This window comes from Dipodomys merriami, unplaced genomic scaffold (genome assembly GCF_024711535.1).
Source record: "Dipodomys merriami isolate MVZ:Mamm:240054 unplaced genomic scaffold, mDipMer1.0.p SCAF_645, whole genome shotgun sequence".
Taxonomy (NCBI): domain Eukaryota; kingdom Metazoa; phylum Chordata; class Mammalia; order Rodentia; family Heteromyidae; genus Dipodomys; species Dipodomys merriami.
Genome location: NW_027206230.1, coordinates 140,834 through 151,415, shown reverse-complemented (window position 1 = coordinate 151,415; position 10,582 = coordinate 140,834).

Sequence of the window (10,582 nt, the reverse complement as noted above, 5' to 3'; positions counted from 1 at the left end):
ACTTTTCCTTTTTGCTGGGGGTGGTGGGTGTTGGATGGAGAAGGTAGGCCCTCCTTGCTGTGTGAGCCCTTGTCTTTTGTGCTCGGTCACCCTTTCCTTTGAGGAGGGTCCCAGAAGAGCCCACTAGGGAGGTGAGGGCATTGGGGGTCAGATAGAAGGTGAATATCTGGGAGGAACACACCCATTCCGACACACATACACTCGGAGTGTTCCTCCCCATCCCAGCTGTCAACAGTCCTCACAGGGTGATCACATTTCCTAGCTCTGCCAGAATTTGCTGGTGCTCCAGGTCCATCTGGTCTCCTAGTCCTCCCCAAGAATCCACCAAGTCACCCAGACTCATCTAGGCTGGAAGTAGGGAGTCCATCCATGTATGTAGCCTTTAGGATCCCATCCATTTCCCCAACACTGACCCCACCCCAGGTCAGACACACCTCTGGGGCACTATGACCCCCTGCTTGTTTTTAGTCCTGGCTCTGAGGAGCCACCAATCTCAGGACAACACCCAGCATCCTGACCTGAGGTTTTGGTGAATGGGGAGTCAAGGCTGGTTGTTCCCAAGGGAAAGGGTCTGGCCCTGGAGAAAGGGAGAGGCAGGGTGGTTCAACATCATTAGAGCGGTGCTTCCTTGGGTCAAGCCCCGGTTCTGACAACGGAATCCCCGTGCTCCAGCTTGCACCTTGTCCCAGAGGAGGAACAAGAAATCTCAGGAGAGGCACTGCTCTGAGTCTGTTTGTGTGTGTGTGTGTGTGTGTGTGTGCGCGCGCGCACGCAAGAGAGAGAGAGAGAGAGAGAGAGAGAGAGAGAGAGAGAGAGAGAGAGAGAGAGAGATCATCTTTCCCTTATACAAGTAGACTGTGCTCAGGTGAGTGATCAGTTGGCAAATTGCAGGTACTGCATGGATTAGTCTTCTGTCACAGTCTGGATGTGTGTGTGTTGGGAGAGCAGGGAGATGAGAAAAAATGAAAATATATTTAAGTCATCATGTCTAAAAAGAGCAAAAGCATTTTATTTGTGTGTGTGTGTTTGTTGTTCTTTTTTCATCAATGCCAAGTACGAGTCTAGCCATAATTTTTGTTTTCTCCATCATCGTTTCATGGCTCTTTTGGGGGAAGATTTCAGTAGATGTTCCTTTCCACCTATCCCTCTATCCCTATTTCCTCTTTCCCACAGTAGCTGCTGGGCTTGCATGGGTCTCCCCTAAGAGGCTTATGTGAACCGCAGACCAGAGTGGACACCTGTGCTTCTGTCTTCAGCCGGAAGGCTTGTGAGACGAGTGTGACCACAGCCGCACTCTTCCAGCCAGACCATTTGCTCTCATGTGTATAGTTGGAGCTAATTCAAGGATTGGGAATGTGTCTACAAAACATAATTAGGGACTAAGATGTGGGGGAGTAGGGAAGGGGCTGTGAAGCTAGGAGGGACTGGGGAGTGGTGAACGTTGTTACATATTAGATGGTTCACCACAACCGAGCATGAGGGGGCAACCTTACCCAGGGCATTGACGGTGTCCATGGGCATCTGGGCAAGGTGCTTCAGGCCCCCAGTGGTGGCGTGTTCCCTCCTGGGGGAGTGCACCGGTGGGCAGTCTTTCCTGGAGTCCTTCAGACTCCAATCTGTATCACTGTTAGGCCATTTCCAGCTGGGCAGTGGTAGGCAAGTGTGTTTCCCCTCCTGGAGCTTGATCGGTATCAGGCCGTGGCAGTTAGCTAAGGCTCTCTGAATGCCAGTTTCTATAACTTGCTGTAGGCTGTCTGGAAGGAAAAGGGGACCACTGACTTTGGAACCCTTTACGTTTGATTGGGACAACTGAAATGCCACCTTTTCCAGGGCTTTTTCTTGAAGCTGGAAATTTCCACTAACACCTGGGATTATGGGTCAAATTAGATAGACCACTTCAGCCACCAAACAAGGACATTCAAAGCAGCACAGGCAGAGTTCCCCAGCCAGATGGTCTCCTGATAGGAATGTCGTGTCTTGACGGCCTTTATGCAGCAGCTGTTGATTCTCCTCTGGCTCTCTCTAGGGTGACCACCACAGCCGAGGATGCCGTGGGGAGCAGAGATTGTGACCTCGCCATCCCTAGCCTGCCAGTTGTGAACAGAGATGATTCCCAGTACCTGCACTGGACTCTGGGAGATTAAAAAACCCGGGACATCTCGAGGATCCTTTCTCTGCAACATGAAACTTGAGGGCTGGATGTGGTAGAACATCCTGGCTGGCCCCGGGGGGAGAAGAGGAGGCCCCTTGAGCCAGGACTTCACCTCATGGCAACCTTGTTCACACTTGAGTAGGGAATTGAGTGCCACAGAGCTGGTCAGTCGTTGGCTAGAGATCTTTGAGAAGATAGGCATCCCAGAGGCCCCAGAATCCAGCGAGTACATCGTGGCTCACATCCTTAGAACCAAAACAGTTAAGTGCGGTGGCACCAGGAGGGTGGAAAGAGGGAAGAAGGAGAACTGGGAGAGGTACATCAGGTCCCCCCCCCCCGCCCAGGATGCTTACCTGTATGGGATGGGACATTTCTGTAGTATTGTCAAAGGCAGATGCTCATTTATTTATCCAACAACGAGTTACAGTGTGCCAGGGTCCAGTGTGTGGGAAAGTTATAGATGATGAAAGGTTCCAGTGATGGTTCCACAGCACATGAAGAAACCTTGGTTTGAGCTGGATGCTGGAGCATCACTCTTGTCATCCTAGCTATTAAGGAGGCTGAGTTAGAAAGATTAAGGCTTAAGGCCAAGGCAGGAAAGACTTTAAGGCTCGCATCTCCAACTAACTACCAAAAAGAAAACGCCAAATAGTCAGGTTCAATAGTGGGGCTATTGTGTGGTCCAAGGACCAGCTTTGAGTCACTGAGCAGGATTCACTCTCTTTTCTATCAGGTGAAACACACCTGTAAAATTTGCAGGCACTCATCCCAGATGTGCTTGTGTGTGAAAATTACTGTCTCTAATGAGGTAATAAGCCCCTGGTTTTATTTTTTCTGAAAAGGATGGGTTTTGATGTTTCCAGTTATACAGGTTACTAGTTGTAAAGGGAAAATATATTAGAAAGGCGGCCTGCCCACCATCTCCTCCATGTTCCTGTCTCAAAGGTAATAATGGTAAAATACCACAGTGTACCACCTCAGCCTGGTACAAGTACCCACTTTTGGTATTGGAGGACTTTAGATTAGAGGTACTGATGGCAAAGAATAGGAGAGAGAGCACATCAGTGCATCTTCCTCTGAAGGATTCTGTAACCCTGGGGGGAATAGTTTTTGGATATGACAACTTTAGGCCTATTCTCCCATCCTGAGAAAAGGAGTAAACAGAGGTACATACAGGACACAGATGGAACTATCAGCATACACACACAGACCAAGAACCACAGACACTTAACCCACATGTCCCACACCACTCAATTTTGACCTCTACAGAGATCCCAGTTGACAGAGAGAACATCCCAGATTGCCTCTTGAGGATGCTGCAGATGACCTCTGGAGGATGTCTCATATATCCTCTCTAGGAGGCCCTAGATGACCTCTCATGGAGGTTCCAAATGGCTTTCCAAGGAAATGTCAGATGACCTCCAAAGGAGTTTCTAGATGTCTTTTCAATGAGGATGAGATTACTTCTTGCGTAGCTCCCAGATGACCACTCAAGGAGGCCACATATGAACTCCAGAGGAGGTACCAGATAACCCTCTTGAGAGCGCAACAGATGACCTCCAGAGAAGGTCCCATATAGCTTCTCTGGGAAGTCCCAGATGATATCTGAAGACAGTCAGATTTTTCATCAAGGTAACCCGAGATGACCTCCCAAAGAAGCTCCACATGACCTCAGGAGGTCGTCCAAAATTGCCGCTTAAGGAATCCCCAATGAATACTTTTGAATAGGTCTCAGGTGGCCTCCTGAGGAAGCCCCAGATGACCTCTGGAGAAAGTCCAAGATGGCCATTGGAGAAGACCCAAGATGAGCTCCAGGGTAGGTGTCAGATAGCTTCTCAAGGAAGTTGCAGATGCACTCGATGAAGTTCCAGATGGCTTCCCAAGGAAGCCCTAAATAACCTCTCAAGGAGGTTCCAGATGGCTTCCCAAGGAAGCCCCATATGACCTCTCAAGGAGTTCCCAGATGGCTTTCCAAGAAAGCCACAAATGACCTCTAGAGGGGGTCCCAAAAACAGGCTGGCAAGCTTGCCCAGACGCACCCCTAGAGGGACCTATATGACTTTTGTCCATGTTGGCCCTCTGGAGACAAACACTCAAGGCCCTGAAAGCTGAAACTCTCACCTATGGGGATTTTCCCCTGGGGCCAAGGCCTGATGCCATCCAAACGGATTAATCTCCATGAGGTCTCCAAAAATTCGGACCTCTATTATTAAAGAGAATCCATCGGGACACATTTAATATAATAAATGTTCTCCAAACCACCAACCCCCAAAATTATGATATCCAAAGCTCCAAACATCAAAGGGCAAGCCTTTTTTCCCTTTCCCTTTGTCTCTCCTTCGCTACAGAGCTATACTTCCTTTGAAGTCTTTCCCATTTTCTCTTCTACCAGTTCCTTCTTCTCTTCAGGCCTCTCTACTCTCCACAGGCCTGAACTGCTTTGCCTGGGTCGTCAGTTGCCATCCTTCACCTCCTGCTCTCCCTCAACTTCCTCTCCTCGCAGGTCTTTCCCCTTCTGCTATCACACCACTTCCTTCCAGGACTTTTCAATTTTTACCTCCCCTTCCATTGCTCTGAACAAGCAGCATATATTAAGTCTGTACCCCTTCTCCACTCCAACTGCTAAAAGTTTTCAACTGTCACATCCCAAACTCCCCACAGCCCAATCACTTCTTAAAAGCTCAACACTTGGTGATTAATGTATCAGCCCCTCCCACAGAATACCCTGTCCTTTCAAGTTGGCCAGGAGATGGGACCACGCTAATTATCAGACCCTATAGATTACTGGGGTCCTGATGATTATTACAGTATCCTCCTTGTGAACTAGGAGCAATTGAAATTGGAAATTTGATTGTGATATTACAAACTCATTGTGACATAACAAACCCATTTTGACATCATCATTAGCACGACATCACAAACCCATTGTGACAATATTCTCATTGTGGCATCATGATTTCATTGTGATATCTCAAATCTATTATGACCTCTTAGATCCTTTGAAAACTCACATGCCCTTTTCAACATTACACTCCCTTTGTGTCCCCATATCCTTGTTGTTAAGTAATGACAATTGAGATCAGACATGCCATTATAACATCAAAAATTGTTTGTGACATCCTCAACAGTGTAACATCACATTTTCATTATGAGAGCATCAGCTCATTGTGACATCACCAAACTCAGTGACATAATCGTATTATAACAACAATTGTCATTGTGACATCATAACCACATTGTGAATGCCTATTCTGTGATTTCATTGTATTTCAAATGTGGCATGAGAGTTGATATAAGAAACACATTTTTGTGCCTACATAACCATTTTGACATCATAATCACGTTGTGACATCACAGTGCCATTGTGATATAACTAATACCATGTGACATCACAAACCTCTCCTATCCTCATAACTTCTGTGAAATGCTGACATTGTGATATCTTAGAATTTTTTGCCCTCATAATTTGTTTCCACCCTCATATTTCATGTGTGACATGAGATACCAGAAATCCACTGTGACATCATGACCATTGTGACATCAAACTGACAGATGTCATGAACATCGTGTCACATTGTGAAATCACAAAAAGTTTTGATGTCACAATTAGTTGGTGATGCCATACAGGTAAGGGGTCACATTAGGTCTATGATGTCACAATTGGTTGGTGATATCCAAATGGCAAAAAATTTCTCAGTTGTCATGAAATCACAGAGAATATGAGTTCACAAAGGGACTGTGGTATCTCCAAAGGCATGTGTTGTCACAAATATGATGAAGTCCTAGGAGGATTGTGATGTCATAGTGTGACACAATGGTCATGATATCTGTCAGTATGATGTCACAATGGTCATGATGTCACAGTGGATTTCTGATATCACATATCATAACTGAAATATTATGTTTGAAAACAGATTACGAGCTCATAAAGGGCCTAAGACGTCACAGTTGTAGCACGTCACAAAACTAATGAGGACAGGGCATGTTTGTGATGTCACAGTGTGTTAGTGATATCACCATGGCACTGTGATGTCACAAAGTGATTGTGATGCCATATATCTATGAGATCACAATGATTTTCTGATATCATCCCACATGCCACATTTAAAATAGAATGAAATAAGAGAATAGGCATTTACAATGTGTCTATAACATCACAATGACAGTATAATGTCATAATGATATGAGGTCATTGTAAATTGGTGATGTTGCAAGGAGGTGATGCTGTCATAATGAATATGTGTTGTCACACTGGTGATGGTGTCACAGTTACAGTGGCATATATGAATTCAATTGTCATGGGTTCAAATTGAGGATATGGGTACACAAAGAGACTGTGATGTCACAACTGCCTTATGTGTTTTCAAAGGTACTTAGGGGTCATGATAGCTTTATGATTCACAGTTGTGATGAGGTCACAATGGGTTTTTGATGATATAATGATTTTGTAATATCTCAAACACATGTCAAATTTGAATTGCTACTATTTCACAATGTGCATACAAGTTCACAGAAGGAGCGTGAAGTCCTAAGGGACATGAATCTTTTTAAATGTTATGAGGTCATATTAGGTTTTTGAAAACACAGTGGGACAGTGATATCACCATGGCAATGTCAACTCACTACATCATGTCAGAATATTGTTTTAGTGTCACAAATAGTTGATGCCACATTGGTGATGAAGTCACAAAAGATTGGTGATGTCACAATGTGCTGGCCATGTCACAATGACATGATGGTTCTCAATTGTCTTTAACTTACAATGAGTATATGAGTTCACAAAGGGACTGTGGTTTCTCCAAAAGTTTGTGTTGTCACATATTGAAATCCTAAAAGGTTTGTGATGTCAGAATTTGACACAATGGTTATGACATCTGGCAGTGTGGTGTCACCATGATCATGATGTCACTGGGAATTTGTGATATCAAATGTCATATGTGAAATCTAATGAGGTCACCAACAGAGTATGAGGAAAAAAAGCATGTCACAAAAGTTATGATGACAGGATAGGTTTGTGATGTCACAGTCTGTTAGTGATATCACAATGGCAATGTGATGTGCAAAGGGGTTTTGATGTCACAATGATTATGAGTTCATGATTTGTTTATGATATCCACCTATATGCCACATTTGAAGTCGAATGAAATCACAGAAAAGGCATTCATAATGTATCAATGATATCACAATGACAATGTGAAATTATAATTTTATCATATTTTAGTTTTGTGATTTCACAATGAGCAGATGGTATCACAACGACAATGTGATGTCACAGTTGTGATGACCTCACAAACTTTTTGATGTTAAAATGTCATGTCTGATTCTCAATTATCAATATTTCACAGTGGGCTTTGGGTACACAAAGGCACTGTTATGTCACAAAGATATGTATTTTTTCAAAGGTTATAAGAGGTCATAATGGATTTGGGATGTAACAATGTGATCCTGGTGTCAAACAGCAATGTGATGTCACAATGGGTTCATGATGTCACAGTGGTTTTGAGGTCACAATGGGTTAGTTAGGTCATGTGTTTGTAATATCACAATTATTTGTCCAATTTCAATCGCTATTAGTTCCCCATGAGGACACTGTAATAACCAGCAGTACCCCTATAATCCACGGGAACAGATAATCATCATGACCTCCTGGTCTGGACCACCAGAGAGGGAGGTGGATGCCGCTGGAGTGGGCAGGACATGCTGCTGAAGAGATAGGATGTTAAGCCCCACATGGTTAGCTGCCAAGAAGTTATTGGGCATGGACATTTGGGAAGTGATGATTGAAAACTGTAATGCAGGAAACATATTTTAGTGGGGGCAGGGTACAGCCTATATGTAGGTTGCATGTTCAGAGCAACAGAAGGGGGAAGAAAAAGGGGAAAGTCCTGGAAGGAAAGAAGTGATGAGACTGCAAGTGGGTAAAGACCTGGGAGGAGAGGAAATTGAAGGAGAGCAGGAGGTGAAAGACAGCAACTGGCCACTTGGACAGGGCAGGGAAGGCCTGTCAAGAGTACAGCAACCTGGGCTGGGAAGGTAGCTCAGCGGTAGAGTGCATGCCTTGCAAGCATGAGGCCCTGGGTTCGATTCCTCAGCACCACATAAACAGAAAAAGCTGGAAGTGGTGCTGTGGCTCCAGTGGCAGAGCGCTAGCCTTGAGCTGAAGAGCTGAGGGACAGCGCCCAGGCCCAGAGTTCAGGCCCCATGACCGGCAAAAAAAAAAAAAAAAAAAGAGTACAGCAACCTGAAGAGAAGAAGGGAATGGTGGAAGGAAAAAATGAAAAGACCTGAAAGGTAGGACAGGTCTGTAGAGAAGGAGGATGAAAAGAAAGGAAAAAGCCTTGTCCTTTGAAGTGTGGAGCTTTGGAGATTATTATTTTGGGGGTTGGTTGTTTGAAGACCAGTTAACAAATGGCTGGACTGCTCTTTGGAGGTATGAGGGTTCATACTTGAGGCTGCAATTAGCTCTGGGGCTCCAGCCCAGGTCAAGGTAGTCGCTTGTTACAAAATTTTTGAAGACAAGACAGGTTTGTGATGTTACATTGCATTAATGACATCACAATATCAATATGAGGTCACAAAGGGATTGCAATGTCGCAATGGTGATGTCGTCACAATGGGTTTCTGATATCAACCAATATGCCACATTTGAGATAGAATGAAATCACAGAATAGGCAATCACATTGTCTATATGACCTCACAATGTAAATATGATGTCATAATGCTATGATGTCATTGTCATTTTGGGATGTCACAATGGGCTGATCGTATCCTAACAACAATGTGATCTCACTCTGTAGATGATGTCACAAAGCGTTTGTAATGGTACAATGGCATGTCTGATGTCAGTTGTCCTTTGTTCACAATGAGAATATAGTTACCCAAAGGGACTGTGTTGTTACAAACACCATGTGCTTTTTCAAACGTGCTAAGAGATCACAACAGGTTTGGGATATCACAAGGTGATCATGATATCACTGTGGCAATGTGATGTCACAATGGGTTTGTGTGATAAGGTGATAAGGTCACAGTGGTGATAAGGTCACACTTGGATAGTGATGTCAAAATGAAATTGTAATATCACCACTACATGTCCAATTTTATTCTACTAGATCACAATGAAGATACAAATTAACATAAGGAGCTAGAAGTCAGAAAGGCCATAAATTTTGAAAAATATTATGAGGACATAATAGGTTGGTGAAAATGCAATGGGACAGAGATATCCCATTGGCAATGTGATGTTACCATTAAATGAGATAGTATTGTTTTGAAGTCAGAAATGGTGATCCATACAGGTGATGCGGTCACATAGGTTTGTGATTTCACAATGGGATGGTGATCTCACAATCTCATGCCAGATCTCTAATTGACAATGAATATATAAGTTCATAAGGGATAATGATGTATCCAAAGGCATATGTTGGCAAACATGTAATGGGTCTTAACAGGTTTGTGATGTCACAATATGACTCAGTGGTCATGACATCTGGCAGTGTGATGTCACAGTGGATTTCTAATATCACATTCATACCTGAAGTATGAGTTAAACAATTTATGAACTCAGTGATGCCGAAGAGATCACACTGGCAGCATGTCAAAAAATTTATGAGAATAGGACAGTTTTGTGATGTAACAGTGGGTTAGTGATATCATAATGGCAATGTGGTGTCATCAAGGTATTGTGATGTCAGAATAATTATGTGGTCACAATACATTTCTGATATCAACCTACCTGCCACATTTGAAATAGAATGTAATCACAGAATAAGCATTCCAATGTATCTGTGACATCACAATAACCATGTGATGTCATAATGCTATGATGTCATTGTTTTATGATGTCACAATTGGCTGATGTTGTCATAATGACAATGTGATGTTACACTGGTAATGATGTCACTAAGTTTTTGCGATGTTAAAATGGCATGTATGAACTCAATTGTCATTAGCTCAAAATGAGGGTATGGGTACACAAATGGCCTGTGATATCACAAAGGCCATGCTTTCTTTCAAAGCTTCTGAGGTTATAATAGGTTTGGGTTGTCACAATTTGATCATGGTGGCACAATGGCAATGTGATATCACAATGAGTTTGTGATGTCACCGCAGTGATGAGGTCACAATGGGTTAGTGATGTCTCATCAAGTTTGTAATATAACAACGACATATACAATTTCAATTTCTTCTAATTCACTATGAGGATACTGTTATAACCAGTGGAGCCAGAATTATCTGTGGGAGCCATTAATCTTTGTAAATTCTTGGCCTGGCCCACCGGAGAGTGTGGGGAAATCCACCAAAGGTGGAGATGTCAAGCCTCACATGGTGAGCTGTCAAGAAGTGATTGAAGGGCTGGGAAGGTGGCTCAGTGGTAGAGTGCTTGCCTTGCAAGCCAGAGGCCCTGGGTTCGATTCCTCAGCACCAAATAA